The following is a 12,512-nucleotide window of genomic DNA, read 5'->3' on the forward strand; positions in this document are numbered from 1 at the left end:
AATAACTAATGAAGCAGACTCCAAGAACAAATACTTACATTAACAAGGAAAACAAAATTAACCTCTGGGTTTTTATCAACTCATTATAGTACCTACCTTGATATATAAAATCAAGTTATTGTATGCCATGCCCTGTCTTATCACTGTGAACATCATTTCATTGTCAAGATAACTTGTATATGAATTTTTCTACTTCATAATTCTTGTTCCCAATTGCATTTAGAGATTATTTTTCTAAAAGATTTGCAATGGCAGTTATATTGATTATTCTCTGGCTCATGTAAAGTTACAAATGGTTACATTGTTCAAGACCGCTCTCGTGGCCTAGTGGTTAGAGCATCTGCCTTGGATGCGGGAGGTCATGGGTTCGATCCCCAGCCAAGTCATACCAAAGACTTACAAAATTGGTACTAACAGGTGCTTCGCTTGGCACTCAGCATTAAGAGGCTAGTGTTAGGACTGGTTGACCTGGTGTCAGGATAATGTGACTGGGTGGGACATCATGCTACATGTTTGCGTCATGGTGCTGCAGAGCTAGACATCACTATAAACTGCCACACTGCAGACATCATACATCATAGCGATATGACTGAAAAATTGTTAAAGCTACGTTAAAAATTCAAATCACACACACACATAATTTGTCACACCAGCATAAGTTGTCAGCTGAGTGATATACCATACCTTATCTTCATTCTGTATTTAGAGTGATGCTCTTTTCAAATGGAGAGGGTTAACATTAGAGGCAGAATGGTTCAAACACTGACTCTGTTCAACATTGACCCATGGGAATTAGTTAATGAAGATATCTTTGACACACAGGGTGTTAGGCTGAAAATTATTTCAGCTGTTAGTACAAGTATCAACCACAGTTATCTCTGTGTTACTAAATATATTTGCTGGTCCTGATTGTCCAATGATACATCAATCTCTGTTAATTATCATAGCACCTGCCTTAGTTGCATGGTTTTCAAAGCATCAGTGATTGTAGTTCCCAGTCAGCCTTTGTTTAGAGAAGATGACAATAAAGATCTAAACATAATCAACAATTTCATGTACATGACTCCCCTACACCTGTATAAAAGTGTACAATAAATAACAGATTGGAACTTGCTGTTTAGTAAAGGCATTCAAGTAAAAGCTATCAGAACCATATTGAATTATTTTCAAGCAAGTATGTCAGGCATAACCACTTACATACAGAACCATGTCTAGTCTAATATCATTGTCATACCAAAATGAATTTTAAGCCAAAAAACACTCAGCCCTCACAAGTTTTGTGTACTCATTCCTCTCTCTCTCTCATTGATTTATGCTCCAATATAAACAAAATAAGCATTGTACTCATATTTATAATGCTGTAGATATTATTTTTTCAAACTGTATGACATTTTCTGCATCAGTGTGCTTCTAGCAAACATGCTTGCAGGCAACAATATCTTGCTACAATAAATGATTATGTATAGTAACAATAAAGTAATTTTGATTGGTTCAGTTTTTTTTAATGCAATTACATGTAGCAAACATTATTTTTTCCTCTAAACAGTGCTGATGTCATAAACTATCCTAACAAATAGGTTTAAGATTGTGTCTTGTCAGTTTTGCAAACAAATCATTGATCACTTCTCTATCCAAATGTAACAATTATATGAAAATATATCCAAGATGGTCAGTCCCATGATAGCTTATAACTATGTTTTAAAAAAGTGTTTTTTTCTGATGCATTTAAAGGTTTGAACCGAAATCTAATCTCAATTTCCTCTAATCTCTCTATCTTGAACCCAAATAACATTCACTTCTAAATGTTTTGGGTTTTGTGATGGCTATTTTATGTCATATGTATTAGTACTGTATTGATTACGTGGAATGACTGCTGATCATTCAGATATTATTGCTAATCATATAAAAAATTGGTAACAGTGAGTTACCCCTCAACCTTACTTCATAACACTAAGCATATTTAGCTAGCTGTACAAATTGTACATACAGATTGAAAATTTGCATAAAATGTCTCACTCACAGTCTGGATTTCTTCAAAAGCCTGTGATGAAATGAAGCAGTCTAATTATTATATCTGCCATGGATAAAGCCAAATGCATTACATGTCCCATTGTCTGCTATTCTTAGATATAATACAGATTAATATTAATACTATCTTTGCTCATACTGTATGCAGTGGTAACATTATAACTTATGGTTTGTGTGTCTACTAGTCATTTTAAAACTAGACAGGCACAAGTTTGAAAACTTTGCAGTGATTCTGAAAATCACGGTATCATTGTTACTTATTATTGCATGCAGTGGTGGATAAAACAGTGAACTAATTTTTAGGTATGATACAGAGTAATATTAATAATATTAATAATATATTTGCTCATACTGTATGCAGTAGTATGTAGTAATATGATATCTTAAGGTTTGTGTGTCTACTAGTCATTTTAAAACTAGACATGCACAAGTGTTATAACTTTGCAGTGATTCTGAAAATCATGGTATCATTGTTACTGATTATTGAATGCAATGGTGGATAAAGCGGCGAACTAATTAAAGGTATTATACATGCCTGAACTTCATGCAAACACAAGAGTATATTACATTTGTGTCAGCAGGAGTAACATATATGTTTCACTTGATTTTAGAAATTGAATTTGCTGTAATTCTCACCATTTTACAGTCTGTACATGTTTTGTAGATTGCAATTAACCATTTATTGTTTTCTAATGAATTATGGACTTCCACTTAAGTAATTTACTGCAAGCTGACTGTTACTCTTAGTACAATGTGACTCACTCTTTACTGCACACTGCTCCGATGGCCTAGTGGTAACAGCATCCGTCTTGGATGCGGGAGGTCATGGGTTAAATCCCCAGCCGAGTCAAACCAAAGACTTACAAAAATGGTTCTAACAGCTGCCCCACTTGGCTCTCAGCATTAAGAGGTTAGTGATAGGACTAGTTGGCTTGGTGTCAGGATAATGTGACATGATGCCCCAGTGCTAGACATCACTATAAACTGCTACACTACAGACATCATAGCGGCATGACTGGAAAATTATTAAAGCTACATTAAAAATCCAAATGACACACACACACACACTTTAGTGCAATGTGACTTTCACTCTTTACTCCAATGTGTCTGTCACTCTTTACTTCAAGGAGACTTGCACTTTACTGCAGTTTGACCATCACTTTTTAATAAGTGTGACTGTCACTTCTGGTGCAATGTGACTGTCACTTTTTACCTCAGTGTGACCCACTCTTGGTGCAATGTGATTGTCACTCTTTACAGCAATGTGACATACACCCTTGGTGCAATGTAACTGTCACTCCTAAGCTGTAATGTGACTGTCAATCTTTACTGCAATGTGACTGTCACTTTTGGTGAAATGTGCCACTCTTTACTGCAGTGTGACTGTCACTCTTGATGAAATGTGTCACTCTTTACTGCAGTGTGACTGTCACTTTTTGTGAAATGTGTCACTCTTTACTGCAGTGTGACTGTCAATCTTGGTGAAATGTGAGTGTCACTCTTTACTGTAGTGTGACTGTCAATCTTTACTGCAATGTGACTGTCATTCTTGTTGAAATGTGACTGTCACTCTTTACTGCAATGTGACTGTCACTCTTGGTACAATGAGACTGTCTCTTTTGGCAGATACACATACCTGGTCATACATTTACTTAAAATAGCTATCATTTACTTATGAAAATTACAGAATTCAAAGAATGTATGCTCGGTGTTGCATTCTTTAAGGTCAATAAAAACAAAAATAAAAACTGAAACAAGAACATCAGTGGCACTATTACATTCATATCTACTAAGGAATACCACCTTTATTACGCTTTAACTAGATCTGTATATATGTATGTTAACACAAAAATCACTGTGTCCATTAAGTCATTATTAGTCCTAGGTTCAACAAAATGAGACTACAGTTCAGCCAAAACTTGATAAAATATAACCATTGTGTACATTTTTCCAAGGAGAATCAATCTGGTTTGTATTTGAAACTTTCTCAAGTTTTAAACTTCCTTGCAGGTTTTATCAGGAATATATTGAGTATGTGTGTACAATGAGGAATCACTAACAAAGATAACACCCATATGTTTACATTAAATAATTTCTTGCATGTTTGTTTCAGCCATGTATACATATTTGGGTAGTTTGAGTACCTTTTGTGATACTGTATTAGATTTAATTCAGTTTTTTCTTTGAATTAAATGTAGCCAACCAAATTTGGGACCATTCCTATATCCTTACACATTAACTGAGTTTAAGTTTCAAAACAGTGATTTCTTTTATTCAGGAAGGAGAGACTTTTTCAGTTAAAATCTACTGAAATGAAATGATTAAGTTTAGTGGATTGGGCTATCTCTATACTAAATTCAAGTTCCTCCCAAGCAGCTATGTTATAAATAGGTGATCATCATATTCATGCAGCTACTACCTTCTTCCCTGTATTATTTAGTTCTAACCATGTACATTCAAGGTCAGAAATGTCCAAGTCACACTTTAGAACAGTCTGAATGTTGTTTTTTTTAATGCTTGCATCACACTCAAGTGTAACCTTTCCTTCCTGTATTTCATCATTTAGAATAATATGCTTAAGCCACATCACTACATTAGGCAAGAAAAAGTAAATATGTGTGTTTCTGGTTGGCTGACCATCTCTGTTTTTTGTTGCTGACCCCTATCACTTTTTCCCCCTGGAGTATTTTTTTAAAATCCCAAATATATATATATATATATATATATATATATATATATATATATATATATATATATATATAATAGTGCAATATTAAATATACTTTTTGGGCCTCAGACATTATTGTCTATATCATGCTAACCCAGGGTATCCAACCTGCAAACTAAGCTCTGTCTCTGTATCAAATCTATGTTACATCATAGATGGTGTACATTAAAGTACATAATATTACAATAATTTCATTATGTTTGTGAACTGGGCTTAGGTTATATCAATGTCAACAAAAGTAAGATCCTAATAAAAAAAATACATTACTATGACAATAAAAAGAAACATTACTGGTAAAGAATGACCTATGTAAAAATAAGTTTATGTGCATCAGATCAAATAACCAAACACATGGTAGGTAACATTTGGCATTACAATGTGCTTATCACATTATATAATTTTAAAATATATTAAATAATTAATATGAATAATAATAACAGCATTGTAAATATTGTCATAAGATAGGGATCCGAATACATGTAGTATCCAAGCTAAAATCTTGCATTACAAAATTTCAAAACTGTTGTATGCATCTGTGAAAGTTGATTTGCACAAATGTCATACAACCTTATGCCAACAATTCTAACAGAACAATTTGGGAAAACACCACTGCCATAAAAGAAAGGGTCATTTGTTTTTATATTTCCCTGAACATAGACTACAGTTGTTCAGGGAACCATCTGACGGACTACATCATAATTCATTGTGGCACATTACTTTACAGGAAGTATTGATTAACACTACTATATAACATTATATTCTAAGCCCAATACAGAACTTAATATTGGCTACTGTACAGAAGGAAAAAGAAAGAGGGAGACAAATATGTCAGTCTCTTAAGGAAAGAGGGTGCAAAACAAAAAGAATAGAGTGAGAGTGACAAAAAGAGCATATGTTTATTATAAGCATTTTCTACATGTACACATATTTAACATACAAACATATATCAACACAAACACTTAGACAATATGCACACATATACTTATATGGTCATGTACATTTGCATGTTATCACTAGACTAAACATTTGCTTGTTATTACAAGCTTTATAAAGTTGACAATATTTGCATTCTGTTACTATTTTAAATAATTATTTTCTCTTATTACTAATCTCATATGAGACAAAGAGCACTTTAACAATTTACTGCATTATTACCTTTGAAATTACTCTACTTTACTGATGTGTATATACAACTGCTAAATGTTTCTTTTCTTGTTCTTGTTCTTGTTCTAGGGTTTAACACCATTTTTCAGCACAAGATAGGCTATACATGGCGGCCAGTATAACTGGTGGAGGAAGAACCCTGGAAAACCCAGGGAAGAACCACCGACCTATGAGAAGCTACTGGCAGGCTTTCCCACATACCCACGCTAGCCGAGCCTTGGACTCGAACCCACGCAGACAGAGGTGAGATGGCAGTGATCCGGAATGGTTAGCGCTTTAGACCACTCGGCCACTCGGGGCCCCATGTTTCTTTTCCTTTCAACAAAAGCATTAGGGGCCCTGAGTGGCTGAATGGGATAAAGTGCTCTCCCTTATGGATCACTGCCATCTCATCTCTGTTTGCATGGGTTTGAGTCTCGGATTCAGCTAATGTGGGTATGTGAGAAAGCTTGCCAATAGCTTCTCGTGGGTCGGTGGTTCTTTCCAGGGTTTTTCCCGGTTCTTCCTCCACCATTAATCCTGGCCACCATCTATAGCCTACCATGTGTTGAAAAATTTCTTTAAACCCTACAAAAACAACAACAACAACAACAACAACAAAAGCATCAAGTAAACAAGGCCATACCGACAACTGTAAAAGTAAATATTTAACTTCTCTGAATTTGCTTTCATAATTAAGCTTGACCATATTGTCTAACTCTATAGAGAATGTAATACATGTACCTACATACCTAAAATAAGATGTATTCCAATCTAAATGATATTCTTCACAGTACCTTATTGTACTTTATATAAATACACATCTAATTTTTTTTCCACTATTTATACAGAGTCCAGAAAATTTACAATATTAGTAGATAACATACAGAGTTGACTTAAGAGACTTTGAAAAGTCATCCAGGGTGAGAGTGGTGTCATCTGCATACTGTGAAACTATATATTCTTTGTTTATAAGTGTATACCTGTGATTGTTAGCTGAAATATCTAAAACTATCTTGTTGCCATTTACATCTGCTTTTACTCTGTGTATGGAAAACTGAAAGTTATTGTTTAGTAAAAACAAATGTATTCCCCTTGAGTTGGATGCAAAGGAATTGAAGATACATTCATAAACCAAACATGATCTAATATGTCTCCCATCATTTTATAATATGCAAATCTTGCATTAGACATATTAAGTATTGCATTCTTTTTCAGGTTTTTAAAACATCCTTTTTTGACTGGGCTTACCAAACCCATAGAGGCAATTCTCAATAACTCATCCATTGTCCCTCTCTTAAAATTAATGATATTTGACATTGCTGAGTACTTTATTTCTGTATTTGCATAGACAGTCTTCTCCAAAACTGCAATAGTGAACATTTTATTTGTTATTCTTTGGTTACATATAAAACAAAGTTTCATACTGTCAATACGATACTGAGAAAAGAGGAAAGACAAGAAGTAAACAAGTCACAGGTGATACCTAAAACACAAATTGTCCATGTTGTTAAGTGAACTATATAAATGTTTTTAAAATGGTAAAACCAATGCCCAGTAATTTAATAAGAGTATTTATGACTTGTTTGTCACTTATTTTTTAACTTTGCTTTTTTTAATTTCTTTTTATCTAAAATATCTCAGCAATCCAAATGATGCAACCTGTGTAGTCTGCTTTGTTGCTGTTCATTTAGTATTAGTGAAAAAGCTTGCTTTTGGCTTACCAATGGTTACCCTTCAGCGACCCCCCCCCAATCCCACCCTCAAGGTATTAAAGATGCAGCGGACATGGCAAATTTCTTAACTTAAGGCTGTGGTGTGACTTTTAAAAAAAAAATATATTTGTTTAATAATTAAAGATATGGATATATTTGTTAATTAGGTCTTTTAGATTGGTGGTTTTTTTTTTTAAACTGATGTGAGGCATGTACACCTCATATAATCACTGCACAGTAAGTAGCCAATGAAACACCCATAGTCATCTAGGAAGCAGAGCTAGCCAGTTATAGCAGTAGACATGTTGGTTCAAGGCAAGTAGAATATCTCAAAAATTGCTTGGATGACAAAATATTTTGACTTGCATCAAGCTATTAAGTAGGCAATGTTCTTCAGAATTATTAACTAGGGAAAGGGCTGGTGTTTGCACTGTGAGCATCACAAAACATTGCTCTCAAAAATGGCAGGCCTTCGAACATGAAAAATGCATGTAAAAATTTGGGGATAAGGTGCAAAAACATTTTATTCTGTGAATTTCCATTGACTTATCAGGCCAAGTGAGTGATATTCTTATGTTTTGCTTTATTATGCCTATCCAAAATTATGGCCCTCTTTGACCTCACTGATGTATTTTTTAATTTAAAAAATTTATTTGGCAGGTTTATGCAACATTAAATTTTATCATAAAAACTGTCCCTTGCACCCATGACCAGTTTTCGTAATACATGATCAGCATCAAAGAAGTGGATTTTAATTGCTCTCCAGTCTGACAGTAAGCCTTTAGACGATTTGTAGAAACAAAAGCAGACTAGTTTTCTAACTCTGCTTGTAAGTACACAAGCTAGAACTCCAATTATACTAAATAATGATTGCAAAAAATAAGTAATTTGGGGACATCCATTACAGTTTTGCATGGTTAACAATAGGTATCTTCCTTGTCAAGATAGAAAGAAGGCTAAATGTGTGAGTGTGTGTGATTTGGATTTTTAACATAGCTTTTTTTTAAAAATCAGTAATATCACTGTGATGTCTGCAGTGTGGCATTTAATAGGGATGTATATCACTAGGGCATCATACAGTAGACATGAAGCATGATGTCTCGCCCAGTCACATTATCCGGACACTTAAGGCCAACCAGTCCTAACACTAACCTGTTAATGCTGAGTGCCTAACAAGGCAGCTGTCAGTACCATTTTTAGAAGTGTTTGGTATGACTTGTCCAGGGTTCAAACCTGCGACCTCCCTCATTCGAGGCAGATGCTCTAACAACTAGTGGTTAAATAGGTAAAAAAGCTATTTTACAAACAATTTAATTTAGTATCAAACGTAAGACAACTATTGTAGGAAAGGAACACTTCCATATATTAAATTTTAAAAAGTTATATGATACTAATTTATAAGTTTACTTACATACTTGGTCAGATTGCACTATGCTGTAAGATTTTACTTGGGAATGTGGTCCTTTAGTTTTGACAGGTTTTCTCTCATCTAGAATCTGAGATTTTATCATTATTCATGTTCCCATTATTCTTCCATTACAAAAATGACAGTTTACAAAGATTCATGTTTTACTTTTACCGTGTTGCCTTCATTATATCTTCCTTAATCACATAGTTCGAGCCCTTAAAAGTCTTCCTTGTGCCTTTTTATTTTGCTTGTGTCCTTCAGGAAATTTCTGTCCTTATATCCGTATATCAGTATGCCCATTCCAAATCCACTTTAGTGTGATGGCAAAAAATTGTTGAACTAAGAATGATTAAAATTATATACATTTGAAATTTTCCGACACGCTGACGTGATGGAAAATATGCTAATCAGAAAAGTTTCTGGTGTAATTTTACTAGCCATCTTAGAAGGCTTTCCATAGATAAGATGATTTTTCTTATGCAATTTTTTGCTTGAAGGTGGTCTGATGTCCTCTCAGCCAGCACATCCTGAGATGGCTTTTCCAGGGAGATATACTATGTTGTTTTTGTTGTCGTGGGTATCAATGTTTTTATTGTAGGCAAGGTAAAGAAAATTCTGGTTTCAAAAGTTTCATTTGTTCTTATTTCGCCCTATGTTTAAGAATTAGTTTGTAATTAGTGCTCTATTTCTTGGTTATTTTCTGTTAATTCTCCCCTGTGGTATTTTGCATGACTCACTCGTATATGTCCTATTGTTAGATCCTTCTGTGTTTATTGTTCATCATTAGGTTGCGTGTTTATGTGGGCGCACTTATCAGTCTTGTTTGGTAATTTGATTTTGGCTTCACCGCCTGCTGTCTTCCATCTGTCATCAGCTGGCGGGATTTCGGCCCACTTTCTCCTGCACATTGTGTTAGAGGCACTATGTGTCTAAATTAGTTTCTAATGATCTTTTTTTAAGCATACAGTTACATCACAACATACCGCTCCGGTGGCCTAGTGGTTAGAGCGTCCGGCTCGGATGCGGGAGGTCATGGGTTCGATCCCCGGCTGAGTCATACCAAGGACTTACAAAAATGGTACTAACAGCTGCCTCGCTTGGCGCTCAGCATTAAGAGGTTAGTGTTAGGACTGGTTGGCCCGGTGTCAGGATAATGTGACTGGGTGGGACATCATGCTACATGTCTTTGGCATGATGCCCCAGTGCTAGACATCACTATAAACTGCCACATTGCAGACATCGTAGCGATATGACTGAACAATTGTTAAAGCTACGTTAAAAATCCAAATCACATAACACATAACATAACATCACAACACACACAAACAGCACCACACCAGGCTTTAATGACTATGCAGTTCACTTCAAAATAATAATGATAACAAAATGGGGATGGGAGCGGAAACTTTAACCCTGGACTTCTGCAAAGGAAAAAGGAGTTCGATCTTAAGTTTCATGCATGTTGTTGTTGTTGTAGTGTTTTATGTCATTTTTCAGCACACGATAGGCTTTACATGGCGGCCAGTATTAATGGTGGAGGAAGAACCCGAGACAAAACCCGGAAAGAACCACCAGCCCACAAGAAGCTACTGGCAAGCTTTCTCACATACCCACATTGGCCGAATCTGAGACTTGAACCCATGCTAACAGAGGTGTGATGGCAGTGATATGTAACAGAGAGCGCTTTAGACCACTCGGCCACTCGGGTACCTTTATGCATGTAAGGTTCAAGGCAAGAAAATGCTCACAAGCACTAGTGTTTGCAAGTATTGACCTGATAATGGAAACTGACCTACGTGCCGGGTGGTAATGGAGTAGATCTCACAACCAGCATGCAGGGACAACTCAAAAAATATGACAAAATGAAACAAAGAACAACCCGACATGAAGGAAAAAAATGCATACATGAAATTCAAAATTGGGAGAACGGGGAATACATAAATTACAAACCATGACCTTTAGAAACGAACAACAGTGTGACACCTCCAACTCTTTACCAGCAAATGCTGGAACGGAGTCATGGGGTGCTAATATAACTTTAGTACATGTGTTTGGGTTTGTTGGGTTTTAAATAGCGAATTTGGGCCACTGCATGTTTTGGGGGGGGGTTAGGTGCTTGTGTCCTTATTACTAGCCCATTGTAAATGGCTTTTCACAGGTGGGGAGGGGTAGTTTCTTAGAGATATTTGGTTTCTTTTTCTGGTGCAGTTTTGCTAGCTGCATATTGGCTTTCCAGAGTATAAATTATAGTTCAGTAATCCAAACCTGCTTCTACTTTCCATAGCATTATAAATGAAGTCTCCATACAAAACTTTGTTTTTTTATGGGTATAAAGAAGATTTTTGGGCTCAAACACGCTATCACTGTAAACATCTGATCCATGCACTCTCCTTACTGAGGAATTTGCTAACTGTGAGCTCATAATTGTTTAGCGTGCTGATGATGTTAGCAAAACACAGTTGGATGCACAGCAGGTGTTAACAACCAGTGAGGTCTTTATATTAAATATCTGGCCAATCAAATAATGTAGAGAGAGAGAGAGAGAGAGAGAGTTGTAAATATTTTTAGTATGATGAGAATAAACTATTTTCTGATTTAAAGAAAAAAATGGTAGACATTAATATGATAATGCTTTCCACAAATTCATATAGTGAACCAACTTGTTATCCATATGTTTAGAAAAAAGGGCTGGGATTATTTAAAGATTCACACGAAGAGCATACACCAGATTGTTCTTCCACCAAAAGACTTCTTATGATGTCTTGTTGGTCCTAAATAATAATGATGCCAATATGGATTCCAATATGTCCACCATAGCAGTTAAATTGAAAATGGTGTTATTGTTGAAGAATATCAGAGATGGTTACCACATTCAGCAGTTGAAAAGAAGTAAAGAAATTGATTTCAAAACAAAATTTCAGCCTAGAGACTGTGACTGCCTTCATGAGAATATTTGTTCGATGTTTTTTTCACACATTTACCTTTTCAACATATATTTTATAAGAAAAATATTTTAGCAAGATTATTTGAAAAAGATTAAAATTTATTTTAAAATCATATATTTTTTAATAAAATTGTTGCTTTGTTGGCCTTAGTTCCAGCAGAAGTGTGTGAAAAACCACTAGAGTTGAAATATATTCTTAATGACAGAGAGAGAGAGAGAGAGAGAGAGAGAGAGATTTGTTAAGATGTAAGAACAAGAGCACTTTCTGAATGAACAAATATATGTCCAGACTTGGAAAAGTTACTGTTTTCCAAAACAAAAACACAAAGTAAATCTGCTAGTTATCTTGAGTATTTTGATGAAAGTTTAGGGATTATGCAATCCTGGATATTTGGATGAGTTGATTTATTAATAATATTGCACATGTCCTCCAAAGGTTTCTTGTCTCTAGGCTTTGAAGTTTATGATTGGAGATGGTCTACCTATATGTATAATAGTTTTAGCATGATGAACCAACCCTGACTATTAGGGCTTGATATTGAGTTT

The 12,512-nt window shown here is 35.1% G+C and overlaps 1 protein-coding gene across 4 annotated transcripts in view; it reads left to right on the forward strand.

Moving 5' to 3' along the window:
* Positions 1-12,512, forward strand: part of LOC149779519 (fatty-acid amide hydrolase 1-like) — a 173,301-nt gene that overhangs the window by 48,577 nt on the left and 112,212 nt on the right. The gene's annotated exons all lie outside the window — the stretch shown is intronic.

The sequence above is a fragment of the Sinohyriopsis cumingii genome, chromosome 17, assembly GCF_028554795.1.
Source record: "Sinohyriopsis cumingii isolate HCF-2022 chromosome 17, ASM2855479v2, whole genome shotgun sequence".
Taxonomy (NCBI): domain Eukaryota; kingdom Metazoa; phylum Mollusca; class Bivalvia; order Unionida; family Unionidae; genus Sinohyriopsis; species Sinohyriopsis cumingii.